General features: G+C 47.4%; 13 non-coding genes across 13 annotated transcripts; all 13 read right to left on the bottom strand.

The window, feature by feature from the left end:
* Window positions 1-1100: 1100 nt before the first annotated feature.
* On the bottom strand, window positions 1101-1172 carry trnad-guc (transfer RNA aspartic acid (anticodon GUC)). The gene has a single exon. It is a non-coding gene; the product is annotated as a tRNA-Asp (tRNA).
* A 1623-nt stretch (window positions 1173-2795) lies between these two features.
* Window positions 2796-2867, bottom strand: trnad-guc (transfer RNA aspartic acid (anticodon GUC)). The gene has a single exon. It is a non-coding gene; the product is annotated as a tRNA-Asp (tRNA).
* Window positions 2868-4485: 1618 nt separating this feature from the next.
* On the bottom strand, window positions 4486-4557 carry trnad-guc (transfer RNA aspartic acid (anticodon GUC)). The gene has a single exon. It is a non-coding gene; the product is annotated as a tRNA-Asp (tRNA).
* A 1623-nt stretch (window positions 4558-6180) lies between these two features.
* Window positions 6181-6252, bottom strand: trnad-guc (transfer RNA aspartic acid (anticodon GUC)). The gene has a single exon. It is a non-coding gene; the product is annotated as a tRNA-Asp (tRNA).
* Window positions 6253-7870: 1618 nt separating this feature from the next.
* On the bottom strand, window positions 7871-7942 carry trnad-guc (transfer RNA aspartic acid (anticodon GUC)). Its single transcript has one exon. It is a non-coding gene; the product is annotated as a tRNA-Asp (tRNA).
* A 1618-nt stretch (window positions 7943-9560) lies between these two features.
* Window positions 9561-9632, bottom strand: trnad-guc (transfer RNA aspartic acid (anticodon GUC)). The gene has a single exon. It is a non-coding gene; the product is annotated as a tRNA-Asp (tRNA).
* A 1623-nt stretch (window positions 9633-11255) lies between these two features.
* On the bottom strand, window positions 11256-11327 carry trnad-guc (transfer RNA aspartic acid (anticodon GUC)). Its single transcript has one exon. It is a non-coding gene; the product is annotated as a tRNA-Asp (tRNA).
* Window positions 11328-12950: 1623 nt separating this feature from the next.
* trnad-guc (transfer RNA aspartic acid (anticodon GUC)) lies at window positions 12951-13022 on the bottom strand. Its single transcript has one exon. It is a non-coding gene; the product is annotated as a tRNA-Asp (tRNA).
* A 1623-nt stretch (window positions 13023-14645) lies between these two features.
* Window positions 14646-14717, bottom strand: trnad-guc (transfer RNA aspartic acid (anticodon GUC)). Its single transcript has one exon. It is a non-coding gene; the product is annotated as a tRNA-Asp (tRNA).
* Window positions 14718-16340: 1623 nt separating this feature from the next.
* On the bottom strand, window positions 16341-16412 carry trnad-guc (transfer RNA aspartic acid (anticodon GUC)). The gene has a single exon. It is a non-coding gene; the product is annotated as a tRNA-Asp (tRNA).
* A 1618-nt stretch (window positions 16413-18030) lies between these two features.
* trnad-guc (transfer RNA aspartic acid (anticodon GUC)) lies at window positions 18031-18102 on the bottom strand. The gene has a single exon. It is a non-coding gene; the product is annotated as a tRNA-Asp (tRNA).
* A 1623-nt stretch (window positions 18103-19725) lies between these two features.
* On the bottom strand, window positions 19726-19797 carry trnad-guc (transfer RNA aspartic acid (anticodon GUC)). The gene has a single exon. It is a non-coding gene; the product is annotated as a tRNA-Asp (tRNA).
* A 1623-nt stretch (window positions 19798-21420) lies between these two features.
* trnad-guc (transfer RNA aspartic acid (anticodon GUC)) lies at window positions 21421-21492 on the bottom strand. Its single transcript has one exon. It is a non-coding gene; the product is annotated as a tRNA-Asp (tRNA).
* Between the last annotated feature and the right edge of the window lie 241 nt (window positions 21493-21733).

Consider the following 21733-nt stretch of genomic DNA (forward strand, 5'->3'; position numbering starts at 1 on the left):
ATGAGGATGAACAGTTAATCGCAGGGTTACTTCCAACTCACGTCAATCTCTGAGCCATGCATTTAACATCGAAACATAGAAAATAAGTGCAGGGGTAGGCCATTCAGCCCTTCAATTCAGGCAGAATCCGAGGAGCAGGAAAATCAGGATGCTGTCTGACTTGCGTTGCTTTTCCAGCACCACTCTAATCGAGACTCTGATTTCCAGCAACTGCAGTCCTCACTTGTGCCATTCAGCCCTTCAAGACAGCACCACCATTCAATATCATCATGACTGAACGTGGATCTGCATGGGTTTCTCTTCAGAAGGGTCGGTGTGGACTTGTCCGTCTGAATGGCCTGCTTCCACACTGTGGTGATTCTATGATGCCAACAGTGTAGGTTCACTTCCTGCACGTGCAGCAGACCACAGTGAAGGTTCTGCTTTCTCAACCTTGCCTCTGTGTTGACCTACATGTTAACCCAGCCACTGGGCTTTGTCCTTCTATCGAGAAGAGCAGACAAAAATGCTTCTCAGATGACTTTGACTTTCCACTGTGGGTGTAGTACAGTCTGCCAGCAGCAGGGGATGGTGTTGCATCACCTTAATCGCAGGATCGGGTCCAATCTCTGAGGGGGACTGACCCCTTTTTGATGTGAGGGAGGGTGTAAAAAAACCTCACATTCATTTGTCGCTACCGGTTGCTTAAAGGTTTTCATTTGCACTCCGTTTGCGCGGGAGTTATATGCCCACTGACGGGACGAAGTAACAAGAAAATCAGAATGGGAAACAGAAATTGCTGGAGAAAGTCAGCATCTGGAGTGGGGGTGTGAGTGGGGGAAGAACGCAGTCAACGTTTCTGGTCCAGTGACCATTCTTCAGGACGGCATTTTTCATTTGTCGTCAAAAAGCAGGAAGTCTCGAATGGGTGCCTGGATAGATGAAAGTGTAAGTTTGCCAGGGAGAGCAGAATTGAGACAATTTTCGGTTTTGTTTGTTGGTCAGATTGTTTACAAGAGCAGACTGCTCGGACATGTGAATGCACACCTTTGGAGCAAACGGGACTTGAAAACGGCACTCCGGGGTTGAGATATGGAGCTGACCCCTCAAAATGCCACCGACTCCCCGGCGGGGAATTGAACCCCGGTCTCCCGCGTGACAGGCGGGGATACTAACCACTATACTACCGAGGATTGGACGGCGTCGCTCTCTGTTTCATTGGTATTAGATAGAATGTTCTTATGTGAAATTTTGATTTGTTGTCAATTTGAATTCTTCTTTAGATCATTCTGCTACCTCTGTGGAGATGATTCAGATATTAGTTATTGTTGTTTTCATGTTTGAATATCTATCTGTAAAGTAATCCGCTGCTGCTGTAAAACAGCCATTTCCTTGTGTCCTACCATCTGTGTTCAACTTCGTCCACTGCTGATCCACGCGCTCTCATTACCTGCCTCCTACAAACTGGTTCACACGCTGGCCTGTAATACAACACAAATCCAACAGCCTGGCTTCAATTCCCACAGCCAAATGGACTCAGCATGAAAGATTCCCCTTTTCAAGCTCATCCCCTCAGGTTCAACTACCACCCATCGATCGCTCCCTCATCAGAGAGCAGTGCTCCTGGAGGACGGTGGTGACTTTACTGTACGCTGCATCAGCTCCACTGTCAACGTCGAAACACTTTGCCAACAATTTCTTGATGTTTATAAAATCATGAGGATGAACAGTTAATCGCAGGGTTACTTCCAACTCACGTCAATCTCTGAGCCATGCATTTAACATCGAAACATAGAAAATAAGTGCAGGGGTAGGCCATTCAGCCCTTCAATTCAGGCAGAATCCGAGGAGCAGGAAAATCAGGATGCTGTCTGACTTGCGTTGCTTTTCCAGCACCACTCTAATCGAGACTCTGATTTCCAGCAACTGCAGTCCTCACTTGTGCCATTCAGCCCTTCAAGACAGCACCACCATTCAATATCATCATGACTGAACGTGGATCTGCATGGGTTTCTCTTCAGAAGGGTCGGTGTGGACTTGTCCGTCTGAATGGCCTGCTTCCACACTGTGGTGATTCTATGATGCCAACAGTGTAGGTTCACTTCCTGCACGTGCAGCAGACCACAGTGAAGGTTCTGCTTTCTCAACCTTGCCTCTGTGTTGACCTACATGTTAACCCAGCCACTGGGCTTTGTCCTTCTATCGAGAAGAGCAGACAAAAATGCTTCTCAGATGACTTTGACTTTCCACTGTGGGTGTAGTACAGTCTGCCAGCAGCAGGGGATGGTGTTGCATCACCTTAATCGCAGGATCGGGTCCAATCTCTGAGGGGGACTGACCCCTTTTTGATGTGAGGGAGGGTGTAAAAAAACCTCACATTCATTTGTCGCTACCGGTTGCTTAAAGGTTTTCATTTGCACTCCGTTTGCGCGGGAGTTATATGCCCACTGACGGGACGAAGTAACATGAAAATCAGAATGGGAAACAGAAATTGCTGGAGAAAGTCAGCATCTGGAGTGGGGGTGAGAGTGGGGGAAGAACGCAGTCAACGTTTCTGGTCCAGTGACCATTCTTCAGGACGGCATTTTTCATTTGTCGTCAAAAAGCAGGAAGTCTCGAATGGGTGCCTGGATAGATGAAAGTGTAAGTTTGCCAGGGAGAGCAGAATTGAGACAATTTTCGGTTTTGTTTGTTGGTCAGATTGTTTACAAGAGCAGACTGCTCGGACATGTGAATGCACACCTTTGGAGCAAACGGGACTTGAATACGGCACTCCGGAGTTGAGATATGGAGCTTACCCCTCAAAATGCCACCGACTCCCCGGCGGGGAATTGAACCCCGGTCTCCCGCGTGACAGGCGGGGATACTAACCACTATACTACCGAGGATTGGACGGCGGCGCCCTCTGTTTCATTGGTATTAGATAGAATGTTCGTATGTGAAATTTTGATTTGTTGTCAATTTGAATTCTTCTTTAGATCATTCTGCTACCTCTGTGGAGATGATTCAGATATTAGTTATTGTTGTTTTCATGTTTGAATATCTATCTGTAAAGTAATCCGCTGCTGCTATAAAACAGCCATTTCCTTGTGTCCTACCATCTGTGTTCAACTTCGTCCACTGCTGATCCACGCGCTCTCATTACCTGCCTCCTACAAACTGGTTCACACGCTGGCCTGTAATACAACACAAATCCAACAGCCTGGCTTCAATTCCCACAGCCAAATGGACTCAGCATGAAAGATTCCCCTTTTCAAGCTCATCCCCTCAGGTTCAACTACCACCCATCGATCGCTCCCTCATCAGAGAGCAGTGCTCCTGGAGGACGGTGGTGACTTTACGCTGCATCAGCTCCACTGTCAACGTCGAAACACTTTGCCAACAATTTCTTGATGTTTATAAAATCATGAGGATGAACAGTTAATCGCAGGGTTACTTCCAACTCACGTCAATCTCTGAGCCATGCATTTAACATCGAAACATAGAAAATAAGTGCAGGGGTAGGCCATTCAGCCCTTCAATTCAGGCAGAATCCGAGGAGCAGGAAAATCAGGATGCTGTCTGACTTGCGTTGCTTTTCCAGCACCACTCTAATCGAGACTCTGATTTCCAGCAACTGCAGTCCTCACTTGTGCCATTCAGCCCTTCAAGACAGCACCACCATTCAATATCATCATGACTGAACGTGGATCTGCATGGGTTTCTCTTCAGAAGGGTCGGTGTGGACTTGTCCGTCTGAATGGCCTGCTTCCACACTGTGGTGATTCTATGATGCCAACAGTGTAGGTTCACTTCCTGCACGTGCAGCAGACCACAGTGAAGGTTCTGCTTTCTCAACCTTGCCTCTGTGTTGACCTACATGTTAACCCAGCCACTGGGCTTTGTCCTTCTATCGAGAAGAGCAGACAAAAATGCTTCTCAGATGACTTTGACTTTCCACTGTGGGTGTAGTACAGTCTGCCAGCAGCAGGGGATGGTGTTGCATCACCTTAATCGCAGGATCGGGTCCAATCTCTGAGGGGGACTGACCCCTTTTTGATGTGAGGGAGGGTGTAAAAAAACCTCACATTCATTTGTCGCTACCGGTTGCTTAAAGGTTTTCATTTGCACTCCGTTTGCGCGGGAGTTATATGCCCACTGACGGGACGAAGTAACAAGAAAATCAGAATGGGAAACAGAAATTGCTGGAGAAAGTCAGCATCTGGAGTGGGGGTGTGAGTGGGGGAAGAACGCAGTCAACGTTTCTGGTCCAGTGACCATTCTTCAGGACGGCATTTTTCATTTGTCGTCAAAAAGCAGGAAGTCTCGAATGGGTGCCTGGATAGATGAAAGTGTAAGTTTGCCAGGGAGAGCAGAATTGAGACAATTTTCGGTTTTGTTTGTTGGTCAGATTGTTTACAAGAGCAGACTGCTCGGACATGTGAATGCACACCTTTGGAGCAAACGGGACTTGAAAACGGCACTCCGGGGTTGAGATATGGAGCTGACCCCTCAAAATGCCACCGACTCCCCGGCGGGGAATTGAACCCCGGTCTCCCGCGTGACAGGCGGGGATACTAACCACTATACTACCGAGGATTGGACGGCGTCGCTCTCTGTTTCATTGGTATTAGATAGAATGTTCTTATGTGAAATTTTGATTTGTTGTCAATTTGAATTCTTCTTTAGATCATTCTGCTACCTCTGTGGAGATGATTCAGATATTAGTTATTGTTGTTTTCATGTTTGAATATCTATCTGTAAAGTAATCCGCTGCTGCTGTAAAACAGCCATTTCCTTGTGTCCTACCATCTGTGTTCAACTTCGTCCACTGCTGATCCACGCGCTCTCATTACCTGCCTCCTACAAACTGGTTCACACGCTGGCCTGTAATACAACACAAATCCAACAGCCTGGCTTCAATTCCCACAGCCAAATGGACTCAGCATGAAAGATTCCCCTTTTCAAGCTCATCCCCTCAGGTTCAACTACCACCCATCGATCGCTCCCTCATCAGAGAGCAGTGCTCCTGGAGGACGGTGGTGACTTTACTGTACGCTGCATCAGCTCCACTGTCAACGTCGAAACACTTTGCCAACAATTTCTTGATGTTTATAAAATCATGAGGATGAACAGTTAATCGCAGGGTTACTTCCAACTCACGTCAATCTCTGAGCCATGCATTTAACATCGAAACATAGAAAATAAGTGCAGGGGTAGGCCATTCAGCCCTTCAATTCAGGCAGAATCCGAGGAGCAGGAAAATCAGGATGCTGTCTGACTTGCGTTGCTTTTCCAGCACCACTCTAATCGAGACTCTGATTTCCAGCAACTGCAGTCCTCACTTGTGCCATTCAGCCCTTCAAGACAGCACCACCATTCAATATCATCATGACTGAACGTGGATCTGCATGGGTTTCTCTTCAGAAGGGTCGGTGTGGACTTGTCCGTCTGAATGGCCTGCTTCCACACTGTGGTGATTCTATGATGCCAACAGTGTAGGTTCAGTTCCTGCACGTGCAGCAGACCACAGTGAAGGTTCTGCTTTCTCAACCTTGCCTCTGTGTTGACCTACATGTTAACCCAGCCACTGGGCTTTGTCCTTCTATCGAGAAGAGCAGACAAAAATGCTTCGCAGATGACTTTGACTTTCCACTGTGGGTGTAGTACAGTCTGCCAGCAGCAGGGGATGGTGTTGCATCACCTTAATCGCAGGATCGGGTCCAATCTCTGAGGGGGACTGACCCCTTTTTGATGTGAGGGAGGGTGTAAAAAAACCTCACATTCATTTGTCGCTACCGGTTGCTTAAAGGTTTTCATTTGCACTCCGTTTGCGCGGGAGTTATATGCCCACTGACGGGACGAAGTAACATGAAAATCAGAATGGGAAACAGAAATTGCTGGAGAAAGTCAGCATCTGGAGTGGGGGTGAGAGTGGGGGAAGAACGCAGTCAACGTTTCTGGTCCAGTGACCATTCTTCAGGACGGCATTTTTCATTTGTCGTCAAAAAGCAGGAAGTCTCGAATGGGTGCCTGGATAGATGAAAGTGTAAGTTTGCCAGGGAGAGCAGAATTGAGACAATTTTCGGTTTTGTTTGTTGGTCAGATTGTTTACAAGAGCAGACTGCTCGGACATGTGAATGCACACCTTTGGAGCAAACGGGACTTGAATACGGCACTCCGGAGTTGAGATATGGAGCTTACCCCTCAAAATGCCACCGACTCCCCGGCGGGGAATTGAACCCCGGTCTCCCGCGTGACAGGCGGGGATACTAACCACTATACTACCGAGGATTGGACGGCGGCGCCCTCTGTTTCATTGGTATTAGATAGAATGTTCGTATGTGAAATTTTGATTTGTTGTCAATTTGAATTCTTCTTTAGATCATTCTGCTACCTCTGTGGAGATGATTCAGATATTAGTTATTGTTGTTTTCATGTTTGAATATCTATCTGTAAAGTAATCCGCTGCTGCTGTAAAACAGCCATTTCGTTGTGTCCTACCATCTGTGTTCAACTTCGTCCACTGCTGATCCACGCGCTCTCATTACCTGCCTCCTACAAACTGGTTCACACGCTGGCCTGTAATACAACACAAATCCAACAGCCTGGCTTCAATTCCCACAGCCAAATGGACTCAGCATGAAAGATTCCCCTTTTCAAGCTCATCCCCTCAGGTTCAACTACCACCCATCGATCGCTCCCTCATCAGAGAGCAGTGCTCCTGGAGGACGGTGGTGACTTTACGCTGCATCAGCTCCACTGTCAACGTCGAAACACTTTGCCAACAATTTCTTGATGTTTATAAAATCATGAGGATGAACAGTTAATCGCAGGGTTACTTCCAACTCACGTCAATCTCTGAGCCATGCATTTAACATCGAAACATAGAAAATAAGTGCAGGGGTAGGCCATTCAGCCCTTCAATTCAGGCAGAATCCGAGGAGCAGGAAAATCAGGATGCTGTCTGACTTGCGTTGCTTTTCCAGCACCACTCTAATCGAGACTCTGATTTCCAGCAACTGCAGTCCTCACTTGTGCCATTCAGCCCTTCAAGACAGCACCACCATTCAATATCATCATGACTGAACGTGGATCTGCATGGGTTTCTCTTCAGAAGGGTCGGTGTGGACTTGTCCGTCTGAATGGCCTGCTTCCACACTGTGGTGACTCTATGATGCCAACAGTGTAGGTTCAGTTCCTGCACGTGCAGCAGACCACAGTGAAGGTTCTGCTTTCTCAACCTTGCCTCTGTGTTGACCTACATGTTAACCCAGCCACTGGGCTTTGTCCTTCTGTCGAGAAGAGCAGACAAAAATGCTTCTCAGATGACTTTGACTTTCCACTGTGGGTGTAGTACAGTCTGCCAGCAGCAGGGGATGGTGTTGCATCACCTTAATCGCAGGATCGGGTCCAATCTCTGAGGGGGACTGACCCCTTTTTGATGTGAGGGAGGGTGTAAAAAAACCTCACATTCATTTGTCGCTACCGGTTGCTTAAAGGTTTTCATTTGCACTCCGTTTGCGCGGGAGTTATATGCCCACTGACGGGACGAAGTAACAAGAAAATCAGAATGGGAAACAGAAATTGCTGGAGAAAGTCAGCATCTGGAGTGGGGGTGTGAGTGGGGGAAGAACGCAGTCAACGTTTCTGGTCCAGTGACCATTCTTCAGGACGGCATTTTTCATTTGTCGTCAAAAAGCAGGAAGTCTCGAATGGGTGCCTGGATAGATGAAAGTGTAAGTTTGCCAGGGAGAGCAGAATTGAGACAATTTTCGGTTTTGTTTGTTGGTCAGATTGTTTACAAGAGCAGACTGCTCGGACATGTGAATGCACACCTTTGGAGCAAACGGGACTTGAATACGGCACTCCGGGGTTGAGATATGGAGCTGACCCCTCAAAATGCCACCGACTCCCCGGCGGGGAATTGAACCCCGGTCTCCCGCGTGACAGGCGGGGATACTAACCACTATACTACCGAGGATTGGACGGCGTCGCTCTCTGTTTCATTGGTATTAGATAGAATGTTCTTATGTGAAATTTTGATTTGTTGTCAATTTGAATTCTTCTTTAGATCATTCTGCTACCTCTGTGGAGATGATTCAGATATTAGTTATTGTTGTTTTCATGTTTGAATATCTATCTGTAAAGTAATCCGCTGCTGCTGTAAAACAGCCATTTCGTTGTGTCCTACCATCTGTGTTCAACTTCGTCCACTGCTGATCCACGCGCTCTCATTACCTGCCTCCTACAAACTGGTTCACACGCTGGCCTGTAATACAACACAAATCCAACAGCCTGGCTTCAATTCCCACAGCCAAATGGACTCAGCATGAAAGATTCCCCTTTTCAAGCTCATCCCCTCAGGTTCAACTACCACCCATCGATCGCTCCCTCATCAGAGAGCAGTGCTCCTGGAGGACGGTGGTGACTTTACGCTGCATCAGCTCCACTGTCAACGTCGAAACACTTTGCCAACAATTTCTTGATGTTTATAAAATCATGAGGATGAACAGTTAATCGCAGGGTTACTTCCAACTCACGTCAATCTCTGAGCCATGCATTTAACATCGAAACATAGAAAATAAGTGCAGGGGTAGGCCATTCAGCCCTTCAATTCAGGCAGAATCCGAGGAGCAGGAAAATCAGGATGCTGTCTGACTTGCGTTGCTTTTCCAGCACCACTCTAATCGAGACTCTGATTTCCAGCAACTGCAGTCCTCACTTGTGCCATTCAGCCCTTCAAGACAGCACCACCATTCAATATCATCATGACTGAACGTGGATCTGCATGGGTTTCTCTTCAGAAGGGTCGGTGTGGACTTGTCCGTCTGAATGGCCTGCTTCCACACTGTGGTGACTCTATGATGCCAACAGTGTAGGTTCAGTTCCTGCACGTGCAGCAGACCACAGTGAAGGTTCTGCTTTCTCAACCTTGCCTCTGTGTTGACCTACATGTTAACCCAGCCACTGGGCTTTGTCCTTCTGTCGAGAAGAGCAGACAAAAATGCTTCTCAGATGACTTTGACTTTCCACTGTGGGTGTAGTACAGTCTGCCAGCAGCAGGGGATGGTGTTGCATCACCTTAATCGCAGGATCGGGTCCAATCTCTGAGGGGGACTGACCCCTTTTTGATGTGAGGGAGGGTGTAAAAAAACCTCACATTCATTTGTCGCTACCGGTTGCTTAAAGGTTTTCATTTGCACTCCGTTTGCGCGGGAGTTATATGCCCACTGACGGGACGAAGTAACAAGAAAATCAGAATGGGAAACAGAAATTGCTGGAGAAAGTCAGCATCTGGAGTGGGGGTGTGAGTGGGGGAAGAACGCAGTCAACGTTTCTGGTCCAGTGACCATTCTTCAGGACGGCATTTTTCATTTGTCGTCAAAAAGCAGGAAGTCTCGAATGGGTGCCTGGATAGATGAAAGTGTAAGTTTGCCAGGGAGAGCAGAATTGAGACAATTTTCGGTTTTGTTTGTTGGTCAGATTGTTTACAAGAGCAGACTGCTCGGACATGTGAATGCACACCTTTGGAGCAAACGGGACTTGAATACGGCACTCCGGGGTTGAGATATGGAGCTGACCCCTCAAAATGCCACCGACTCCCCGGCGGGGAATTGAACCCCGGTCTCCCGCGTGACAGGCGGGGATACTAACCACTATACTACCGAGGATTGGACGGCGTCGCTCTCTGTTTCATTGGTATTAGATAGAATGTTCTTATGTGAAATTTTGATTTGTTGTCAATTTGAATTCTTCTTTAGATCATTCTGCTACCTCTGTGGAGATGATTCAGATATTAGTTATTGTTGTTTTCATGTTTGAATATCTATCTGTAAAGTAATCCGCTGCTGCTGTAAAACAGCCATTTCGTTGTGTCCTACCATCTGTGTTCAACTTCGTCCACTGCTGATCCACGCGCTCTCATTACCTGCCTCCTACAAACTGGTTCACACGCTGGCCTGTAATACAACACAAATCCAACAGCCTGGCTTCAATTCCCACAGCCAAATGGACTCAGCATGAAAGATTCCCCTTTTCAAGCTCATCCCCTCAGGTTCAACTACCACCCATCGATCGCTCCCTCATCAGAGAGCAGTGCTCCTGGAGGACGGTGGTGACTTTACTGTACGCTGCATCAGCTCCACTGTCAACGTCGAAACACTTTGCCAACAATTTCTTGATGTTTATAAAATCATGAGGATGAACAGTTAATCGCAGGGTTACTTCCAACTCACGTCAATCTCTGAGCCATGCATTTAACATCGAAACATAGAAAATAAGTGCAGGGGTAGGCCATTCAGCCCTTCAATTCAGGCAGAATCCGAGGAGCAGGAAAATCAGGATGCTGTCTGACTTGCGTTGCTTTTCCAGCACCACTCTAATCGAGACTCTGATTTCCAGCAACTGCAGTCCTCACTTGTGCCATTCAGCCCTTCAAGACAGCACCACCATTCAATATCATCATGACTGAACGTGGATCTGCATGGGTTTCTCTTCAGAAGGGTCGGTGTGGACTTGTCCGTCTGAATGGCCTGCTTCCACACTGTGGTGATTCTATGATGCCAACAGTGTAGGTTCACTTCCTGCACGTGCAGCAGACCACAGTGAAGGTTCTGCTTTCTCAACCTTGCCTCTGTGTTGACCTACATGTTAACCCAGCCACTGGGCTTTGTCCTTCTATCGAGAAGAGCAGACAAAAATGCTTCTCAGATGACTTTGACTTTCCACTGTGGGTGTAGTACAGTCTGCCAGCAGCAGGGGATGGTGTTGCATCACCTTAATCGCAGGATCGGGTCCAATCTCTGAGGGGGACTGACCCCTTTTTGATGTGAGGGAGGGTGTAAAAAAACCTCACATTCATTTGTCGCTACCGGTTGCTTAAAGGTTTTCATTTGCACTCCGTTTGCGCGGGAGTTATATGCCCACTGACGGGACGAAGTAACAAGAAAATCAGAATGGGAAACAGAAATTGCTGGAGAAAGTCAGCATCTGGAGTGGGGGTGTGAGTGGGGGAAGAACGCAGTCAACGTTTCTGGTCCAGTGACCATTCTTCAGGACGGCATTTTTCATTTGTCGTCAAAAAGCAGGAAGTCTCGAATGGGTGCCTGGATAGATGAAAGTGTAAGTTTGCCAGGGAGAGCAGAATTGAGACAATTTTCGGTTTTGTTTGTTGGTCAGATTGTTTACAAGAGCAGACTGCTCGGACATGTGAATGCACACCTTTGGAGCAAACGGGACTTGAAAACGGCACTCCGGGGTTGAGATATGGAGCTGACCCCTCAAAATGCCACCGACTCCCCGGCGGGGAATTGAACCCCGGTCTCCCGCGTGACAGGCGGGGATACTAACCACTATACTACCGAGGATTGGACGGCGTCGCTCTCTGTTTCATTGGTATTAGATAGAATGTTCTTATGTGAAATTTTGATTTGTTGTCAATTTGAATTCTTCTTTAGATCATTCTGCTACCTCTGTGGAGATGATTCAGATATTAGTTATTGTTGTTTTCATGTTTGAATATCTATCTGTAAAGTAATCCGCTGCTGCTGTAAAACAGCCATTTCCTTGTGTCCTACCATCTGTGTTCAACTTCGTCCACTGCTGATCCACGCGCTCTCATTACCTGCCTCCTACAAACTGGTTCACACGCTGGCCTGTAATACAACACAAATCCAACAGCCTGGCTTCAATTCCCACAGCCAAATGGACTCAGCATGAAAGATTCCCCTTTTCAAGCTCATCCCCTCAGGTTCAACTACCACCCATCGATCGCTCCCTCATCAGAGAGCAGTGCTCCTGGAGGACGGTGGTGACTTTACTGTACGCTGCATCAGCTCCACTGTCAACGTCGAAACACTTTGCCAACAATTTCTTGATGTTTATAAAATCATGAGGATGAACAGTTAATCGCAGGGTTACTTCCAACTCACGTCAATCTCTGAGCCATGCATTTAACATCGAAACATAGAAAATAAGTGCAGGGGTAGGCCATTCAGCCCTTCAATTCAGGCAGAATCCGAGGAGCAGGAAAATCAGGATGCTGTCTGACTTGCGTTGCTTTTCCAGCACCACTCTAATCGAGACTCTGATTTCCAGCAACTGCAGTCCTCACTTGTGCCATTCAGCCCTTCAAGACAGCACCACCATTCAATATCATCATGACTGAACGTGGATCTGCATGGGTTTCTCTTCAGAAGGGTCGGTGTGGACTTGTCCGTCTGAATGGCCTGCTTCCACACTGTGGTGATTCTATGATGCCAACAGTGTAGGTTCAGTTCCTGCACGTGCAGCAGACCACAGTGAAGGTTCTGCTTTCTCAACCTTGCCTCTGTGTTGACCTACATGTTAACCCAGCCACTGGGCTTTGTCCTTCTGTCGAGAAGAGCAGACAAAAATGCTTCTCAGATGACTTTGACTTTCCACTGTGGGTGTAGTACAGTCTGCCAGCAGCAGGGGATGGTGTTGCATCACCTTAATCGCAGGATCGGGTCCAATCTCTGAGGGGGACTGACCCCTTTTTGATGTGAGGGAGGGTGTAAAAAAACCTCACATTCATTTGTCGCTACCGGTTGCTTAAAGGTTTTCATTTGCACTCCGTTTGCGCGGGAGTTATATGCCCACTGACGGGACGAAGTAACAAGAAAATCAGAATGGGAAACAGAAATTGCTGGAGAAAGTCAGCATCTGGAGTGGGGGTGTGAGTGGGGGAAGAACGCAGTCAACGTTTCTGGTCCAGTGACCATTCTTCAGGACGGCATTTTTCATTTGTCGTCAAAAAGCAGGAAGTCTCGAATGGGTGCCTGGATAGATGAAAGTGTAAGTTTGCCAGGGAGAGCAGAATTGAGACAATTTTCGGTTTTGTTTGTTGGTCAGATTGTTTACAAGAGCAGACTGCTCGGACATGTGAATGCACACCTTTGGAGCAAACGGGACTTGAATACGGCACTCCGGGGTTGAGATATGGAGCTGACCCCTCAAAATGCCACCGACTCCCCGGCGGGGAATTGAACCCCGGTCTCCCGCGTGACAGGCGGGGATACTAACCACTATACTACCGAGGATTGGACGGCGTCGCTCTCTGTTTCATTGGTATTAGATAGAATGTTCTTATGTGAAATTTTGATTTGTTGTCAATTTGAATTCTTCTTTAGATCATTCTGCTACCTCTGTGGAGATGATTCAGATATTAGTTATTGTTGTTTTCATGTTTGAATATCTATCTGTAAAGTAATCCGCTGCTGCTGTAAAACAGCCATTTCGTTGTGTCCTACCATCTGTGTTCAACTTCGTCCACTGCTGATCCACGCGCTCTCATTACCTGCCTCCTACAAACTGGTTCACACGCTGGCCTGTAATACAACACAAATCCAACAGCCTGGCTTCAATTCCCACAGCCAAATGGACTCAGCATGAAAGATTCCCCTTTTCAAGCTCATCCCCTCAGGTTCAACTACCACCCATCGATCGCTCCCTCATCAGAGAGCAGTGCTCCTGGAGGACGGTGGTGACTTTACTGTACGCTGCATCAGCTCCACTGTCAACGTCGAAACACTTTGCCAACAATTTCTTGATGTTTATAAAATCATGAGGATGAACAGTTAATCGCAGGGTTACTTCCAACTCACGTCAATCTCTGAGCCATGCATTTAACATCGAAACATAGAAAATAAGTGCAGGGGTAGGCCATTCAGCCCTTCAATTCAGGCAGAATCCGAGGAGCAGGAAAATCAGGATGCTGTCTGACTTGCGTTGCTTTTCCAGCACCACTCTAATCGAGACTCTGATTTCCAGCAACTGCAGTCCTCACTTGTGCCATTCAGCCCTTCAAGACAGCACCACCATTCAATATCATCATGACTGAACGTGGATCTGCATGGGTTTCTCTTCAGAAGGGTCGGTGTGGACTTGTCCGTCTGAATGGCCTGCTTCCACACTGTGGTGATTCTATGATGCCAACAGTGTAGGTTCACTTCCTGCACGTGCAGCAGACCACAGTGAAGGTTCTGCTTTCTCAACCTTGCCTCTGTGTTGACCTACATGTTAACCCAGCCACTGGGCTTTGTCCTTCTATCGAGAAGAGCAGACAAAAATGCTTCTCAGATGACTTTGACTTTCCACTGTGGGTGTAGTACAGTCTGCCAGCAGCAGGGGATGGTGTTGCATCACCTTAATCGCAGGATCGGGTCCAATCTCTGAGGGGGACTGACCCCTTTTTGATGTGAGGGAGGGTGTAAAAAAACCTCACATTCATTTGTCGCTACCGGTTGCTTAAAGGTTTTCATTTGCACTCCGTTTGCGCGGGAGTTATATGCCCACTGACGGGACGAAGTAACAAGAAAATCAGAATGGGAAACAGAAATTGCTGGAGAAAGTCAGCATCTGGAGTGGGGGTGTGAGTGGGGGAAGAACGCAGTCAACGTTTCTGGTCCAGTGACCATTCTTCAGGACGGCATTTTTCATTTGTCGTCAAAAAGCAGGAAGTCTCGAATGGGTGCCTGGATAGATGAAAGTGTAAGTTTGCCAGGGAGAGCAGAATTGAGACAATTTTCGGTTTTGTTTGTTGGTCAGATTGTTTACAAGAGCAGACTGCTCGGACATGTGAATGCACACCTTTGGAGCAAACGGGACTTGAAAACGGCACTCCGGGGTTGAGATATGGAGCTGACCCCTCAAAATGCCACCGACTCCCCGGCGGGGAATTGAACCCCGGTCTCCCGCGTGACAGGCGGGGATACTAACCACTATACTACCGAGGATTGGACGGCGTCGCTCTCTGTTTCATTGGTATTAGATAGAATGTTCTTATGTGAAATTTTGATTTGTTGTCAATTTGAATTCTTCTTTAGATCATTCTGCTACCTCTGTGGAGATGATTCAGATATTAGTTATTGTTGTTTTCATGTTTGAATATCTATCTGTAAAGTAATCCGCTGCTGCTGTAAAACAGCCATTTCGTTGTGTCCTACCATCTGTGTTCAACTTCGTCCACTGCTGATCCACGCGCTCTCATTACCTGCCTCCTACAAACTGGTTCACACGCTGGCCTGTAATACAACACAAATCCAACAGCCTGGCTTCAATTCCCACAGCCAAATGGACTCAGCATGAAAGATTCCCCTTTTCAAGCTCATCCCCTCAGCTTCAACTACCACCCATCGATCGCTCCCTCATCAGAGAGCAGTGCTCCTGGAGGACGGTGGTGACTTTACTGTACGCTGCATCAGCTCCACTGTCAACGTCGAAACACTTTGCCAACAATTTCTTGATGTTTATAAAATCATGAGGATGAACAGTTAATCGCAGGGTTACTTCCAACTCACGTCAATCTCTGAGCCATGCATTTAACATCGAAACATAGAAAATAAGTGCAGGGGTAGGCCATTCAGCCCTTCAATTCAGGCAGAATCCGAGGAGCAGGAAAATCAGGATGCTGTCTGACTTGCGTTGCTTTTCCAGCACCACTCTAATCGAGACTCTGATTTCCAGCAACTGCAGTCCTCACTTGTGCCATTCAGCCCTTCAAGACAGCACCACCATTCAATATCATCATGACTGAACGTGGATCTGCATGGGTTTCTCTTCAGAAGGGTCGGTGTGGACTTGTCCGTCTGAATGGCCTGCTTCCACACTGTGGTGATTCTATGATGCCAACAGTGTAGGTTCAGTTCCTGCACGTGCAGCAGACCACAGTGAAGGTTCTGCTTTCTCAACCTAGCCTCTGTGTTGACCTACATGTTAACCCAGCCACTGGGCTTTGTCCTTCTGTCGAGAAGAGCAGACAAAAATGCTTCTCAGATGACTTTGACTTTCCACTGTGGGTGTAGTACAGTCTGCCAGCAGCAGGGGATGGTGTTGCATCACCTTAATCGCAGGATCGGGTCCAATCTCTGAGGGGGACTGACCCCTTTTTGATGTGAGGGAGGGTGTAAAAATACCTCACATTCATTTGTCGCTACCGGTTGCTTAAAGGTTTTCATTTGCACTCCGTTTGCGCGGGAGTTATATGCCCACTGACGGGACGAAGTAACAAGAAAATCAGAATGGGAAACAGAAATTGCTGGAGAAAGTCAGCATCTGGAGTGGGGGTGTGAGTGGGGGAAGAACGCAGTCAACGTTTCTGGTCCAGTGACCATTCTTCAGGACGGCATTTTTCATTTGTCGTCAAAAAGCAGGAAGTCTCGAATGGGTGCCTGGATAGATGAAAGTGTCAGTTTGCCAGGGAGAGCAGAATTGAGACAATTTTCGGTTTTGTTTGTTGGTCAGATTGTTTACAAGAGCAGACTGCTCGGACATGTGAATGCACACCTTTGGAGCAAACGGGACTTGAATACGGCACTCCGGGGTTGAGAAATGGAGCTGACCCCTCAAAATGCCACCGACTCCCCGGCGGGGAATTGAACCCCGGTCTCCCGCGTGACAGGCGGGGATACTAACCACTATACTACCGAGGATTGGACGGCGGCGCCCTCTGTTTCATTGGTATTAGATAGAATGTTCGTATGTGAAATTTTGATTTGTTGTCAATTTGAATTCTTCTTTAGATCATTCTGCTACCTCTGTGGAGATGATTCAGATATTAGTTATTGTTGTTTTCATGTTTGAATATCTATCTGTAAAGTAATCCGCTGCTGCTATAAAACAGCCATTTCCTTGTGTCCTACCATCTGTGTTCAACTTCGTCCACTGCTGATCCACGCGCTCTCATTACCTGCCTCCTACAAACTGGTTCACACGCTGGCCTGTAATACAACACAAATCCAACAGCCTGGCTTCAATTCCCACAGCCAAATGGACTCAGCATGAAAGATTCCCCTTTTCAAGCTCATCCCCTCAGGTTCAACTACCACCCATCGATCGCTCCCTCATCAGAGAGCAGTGCTCCTGGAGGACGGTGGTGACTTTACGCTGCATCAGCTCCACTGTCAACGTCGAAACACTTTGCCAACAATTTCTTGATGTTTATAAAATCATGAGGATGAACAGTTAATCGCAGGGTTACTTCCAACTCACGTCAATCTCTGAGCCATGCATTTAACATCGAAACATAGAAAATAAGTGCAGGGGTAGGCCATTCAGCCCTTCAATTCAGGCAGAATCCGAGGAGCAGGAAAATCAGGATGCTGTCTGACTTGCGTTGCTTTTCCAGCACCACTCTAATCGAGACTCTGATTTCCAGCAACTGCAGTCCTCACTTGTGCCATTCAGCCCTTCAAGACAGCACCACCATTCAATATCATCATGACTGAACGTGGATCTGCATGGGTTTCTCTTCAGAAGGGTCGGTGTGGACTTGTCCGTCTGAATGGCCTGCTTCCACACTGTGGTGATTCTATGATGCCAACAGTGTAGGTTCAGTTCCTGCACGTGCAGCAGACCACAGTGAAGGTTCTGCTTTCTCAACCTTGCCTCTGTGTTGACCTACATGTTAACCCAGCCACTGGGCTTTGTCCTTCTGTCGAGAAGAGCAGACAAAAATGCTTCTCAGATGACTTTGACTTTCCACTGTGGGTGTAGTACAGTCTGCCAGCAGCAGGGGATGGTGTTGCATCACCTTAATCGCAGGATCGGGTCCAATCTCTGAGGGGGACTGACCCCTTTTTGATGTGAGGGAGGGTGTAAAAAAACCTCACATTCATTTGTCGCTACCGGTTGCTTAAAGGTTTTCATTTGCACTCCGTTTGCGCGGGAGTTATATGCCCACTGACGGGACGAAGTAACAAGAAAATCAGAATGGGAAACAGAAATTGCTGGAGAAAGTCAGCATCTGGAGTGGGGGTGTGAGTGGGGGAAGAACGCAGTCAACGTTTCTGGTCCAGTGACCATTCTTCAGGACGGCATTTTTCATTTGTCGTCAAAAAGCAGGAAGTCTCGAATGGGTGCCTGGATAGATGAAAGTGTAAGTTTGCCAGGGAGAGCAGAATTGAGACAATTTTCGGTTTTGTTTGTTGGTCAGATTGTTTACAAGAGCAGACTGCTCGGACATGTGAATGCACACCTTTGGAGCAAACGGGACTTGAATACGGCACTCCGGGGTTGAGATATGGAGCTGACCCCTCAAAATGCCACCGACTCCCCGGCGGGGAATTGAACCCCGGTCTCCCGCGTGACAGGCGGGGATACTAACCACTATACTACCGAGGATTGGACGGCGTCGCTCTCTGTTTCATTGGTATTAGATAGAATGTTCTTATGTGAAATTTTGATTTGTTGTCAATTTGAATTCTTCTTTAGATCATTCTGCTACCTCTGTGGAGATGATTCAGATATTAGTTATTGTTGTTTTCATGTTTGAATATCTATCTGTAAAGTAATCCGCTGCTGCTGTAAAACAGCCATTTCGTTGTGTCCTACCATCTGTGTTCAACTTCGTCCACTGCTGATCCACGCGCTCTCATTACCTGCCTCCTACAAACTGGTTCACACGCTGGCCTGTAATACAACACAAATCCAACAGCCTGGCTTCAATTCCCACAGCCAAATGGACTCAGCATGAAAGATTCCCCTTTTCAAGCTCATCCCCTCAGGTTCAACTACCACCCATCGATCGCTCCCTCATCAGAGAGCAGTGCTCCTGGAGGACGGTGGTGACTTTACTGTACGCTGCATCAGCTCCACTGTCAACGTCGAAACACTTTGCCAACAATTTCTTGATGTTTATAAAATCATGAGGATGAACAGTTAATCGCAGGGTTACTTCCAACTCACGTCAATCTCTGAGCCATGCATTTAACATCGAAACATAGAAAATAAGTGCAGGGGTAGGCCATTCAGCCCTTCAATTCAGGCAGAATCCGAGGAGCAGGAAAATCAGGATGCTGTCTGACTTGCGTTGCTTTTCCAGCACCACTCTAATCGAGACTCTGATTTCCAGCAACTGCAGTCCTCACTTGTGCCATTCAGCCCTTCAAGACAGCACCACCATTCAATATCATCATGACTGAACGTGGATCTGCATGGGTTTCTCTTCAGAAGGGTCGGTGTGGACTTGTCCGTCTGAATGGCCTGCTTCCACACTGTGGTGATTCTATGATGCCAACAGTGTAGGTTCACTTCCTGCACGTGCAGCAGACCACAGTGAAGGTTCTGCTTTCTCAACCTTGCCTCTGTGTTGACCTACATGTTAACCCAGCCACTGGGCTTTGTCCTTCTATCGAGAAGAGCAGACAAAAATGCTTCTCAGATGACTTTGACTTTCCACTGTGGGTGTAGTACAGTCTGCCAGCAGCAGGGGATGGTGTTGCATCACCTTAATCGCAGGATCGGGTCCAATCTCTGAGGGGGACTGACCCCTTTTTGATGTGAGGGAGGGTGTAAAAAAACCTCACATTCATTTGTCGCTACCGGTTGCTTAAAGGTTTTCATTTGCACTCCGTTTGCGCGGGAGTTATATGCCCACTGACGGGACGAAGTAACAAGAAAATCAGAATGGGAAACAGAAATTGCTGGAGAAAGTCAGCATCTGGAGTGGGGGTGAGAGTGGGGGAAGAACGCAGTCAACGTTTCTGGTCCAGTGACCATTCTTCAGGACGGCATTTTTCATTTGTCGTCAAAAAGCAGGAAGTCTCGAATGGGTGCCTGGATAGATGAAAGTGTAAGTTTGCCAGGGAGAGCAGAATTGAGACAATTTTCGGTTTTGTTTGTTGGTCAGATTGTTTACAAGAGCAGACTGCTCGGACATGTGAATGCACACCTTTGGAGCAAACGGGACTTGAATACGGCACTCCGGAGTTGAGATATGGAGCTTACCCCTCAAAATGCCACCGACTCCCCGGCGGGGAATTGAACCCCGGTCTCCCGCGTGACAGGCGGGGATACTAACCACTATACTACCGAGGATTGGACGGCGGCGCCCTCTGTTTCATTGGTATTAGATAGAATGTTCGTATGTGAAATTTTGATTTGTTGTCAATTTGAATTCTTCTTTAGATCATTCTGCTACCTCTGTGGAGATGATTCAGATATTAGTTATTGTTGTTTTCATGTTTGAATATCTATCTGTAAAGTAATCCGCTGCTGCTATAAAACAGCCATTTCCTTGTGTCCTACCATCTGTGTTCAACTTCGTCCACTGCTGATCCACGCGCTCTCATTACCTGCCTCCTACAAACTGGTTCACACGCTGGCCTGTAATACAACACAAATCCAACAGCCTGGCTTCAATTCCCACAGCCAAATGGACTCAGCATGAAAGATTCCCCTTTTCAAGCTCATCCCCTCAGGTTCAACTACCACCCATCGATCGCTCCCTCATCAGAGAGCAGTGCTCCTGGAGGACGGTGGTGACTTTACTGTACGCTGCATCAGCTCCACTGTCAACGTCGAAACACTTTGCCAACAATTTCTTGATGTTTATAAAATCATGAGGATGAACAGTTAATCGCAGGGTTACTTCCAACTCACGTCAATCTCTGAGCCATGCATTTAACATCGAAACATAGAAAATAAGTGCAGGGGTAGGCCATTCAGCCCTTCAATTCAGGCAGAATCCGAGGAGCAGGAAAATCAGGATGCTGTCTGACTTGCGTTGCTTTTCCAGCACCACTCTAATCGAGACTCTGATTTCCAGCAACTGCAGTCCTCACTTGTGCCATTCAGCCCTTCAAGACAGCACCACCATTCAATATCATCATGACTGAACGTGGATCTGCATGGGTTTCTCTTCAGAAGGGTCGGTGTGGACTTGTCCGTCTGAATGGCCTGCTTCCACACTGTGGTGATTCTATGATGCCAACAGTGTAGGTTCAGTTCCTGCACGTGCAGCAGACCACAGTGAAGGTTCTGCTTTCTCAACCTTGCCTCTGTGTTGACCTACATGTTAACCCAGCCACTGGGCTTTGTCCTTCTATCGAGAAGAGCAGACAAAAATGCTTCTCAGATGACTTTGACTTTCCACTGTGGGTGTAGTACAGTCTGCCAGCAGCAGGGGATGGTGTTGCATCACCTTAATCGCAGGATCGGGTCCAATCTCTGAGGGGGACTGACCCCTTTTTGATGTGAGGGAGGGTGTAAAAAAACCTCACATTCATTTGTCGCTACCGGTTGCTTAAAGGTTTTCATTTGCACTCCGTTTGCGCGGGAGTTATATGCCCACTGACGGGACGAAGTAACAAGAAAATCAGAATGGGAAACAGAAATTGCTGGAGAAAGTCAGCATCTGGAGTGGGGGTGAGAGTGGGGGAAGAACGCAGTCAACGTTTCTGGTCCAGTGACCATTCTTCAGGACGGCATTTTTCATTTGTCGTCAAAAAGCAGGAAGTCTCGAATGGGTGCCTGGATAGATGAAAGTGTAAGTTTGCCAGGGAGAGCAGAATTGAGACAATTTTCGGTTTTGTTTGTTGGTCAGATTGTTTACAAGAGCAGACTGCTCGGACATGTGAATGCACACCTTTGGAGCAAACGGGACTTGAAGACGGCACTCCGGAGTTGAGATATGGAGCTGACCCCTCAAAATGCCACCGACTCCCCGGCGGGGAATTGAACCCCGGTCTCCCGCGTGACAGGCGGGGATACTAACCACTATACTACCGAGGATTGGACGGCGGCGCTCTCTCTTTCATTGGTATTAGATAGAATGTTCTTATGTGAAATTTTGATTTGTTGTCAATTTGAATTCTTCTTTAGATCATTCTGCTACCTCTGTGGAGATGATTCAGATATTAGTTATTGTTGTTTTCATGTTTGAATATCTATCTGTAAAGTAATCCGCTGCTGCTGTAAAACAGCCATTTCCTTGTGTCCTACCATCTGTGTTAAACTTCGTCCACTGCTGATC

This window comes from Chiloscyllium plagiosum, unplaced genomic scaffold (genome assembly GCF_037043375.1).
Source record: "Chiloscyllium plagiosum isolate Xiang-an unplaced genomic scaffold, Cpla_swu_hap1 HiC_scaffold_35, whole genome shotgun sequence".
Taxonomy (NCBI): Eukaryota; Metazoa; Chordata; class Chondrichthyes; order Orectolobiformes; family Hemiscylliidae; genus Chiloscyllium; species Chiloscyllium plagiosum.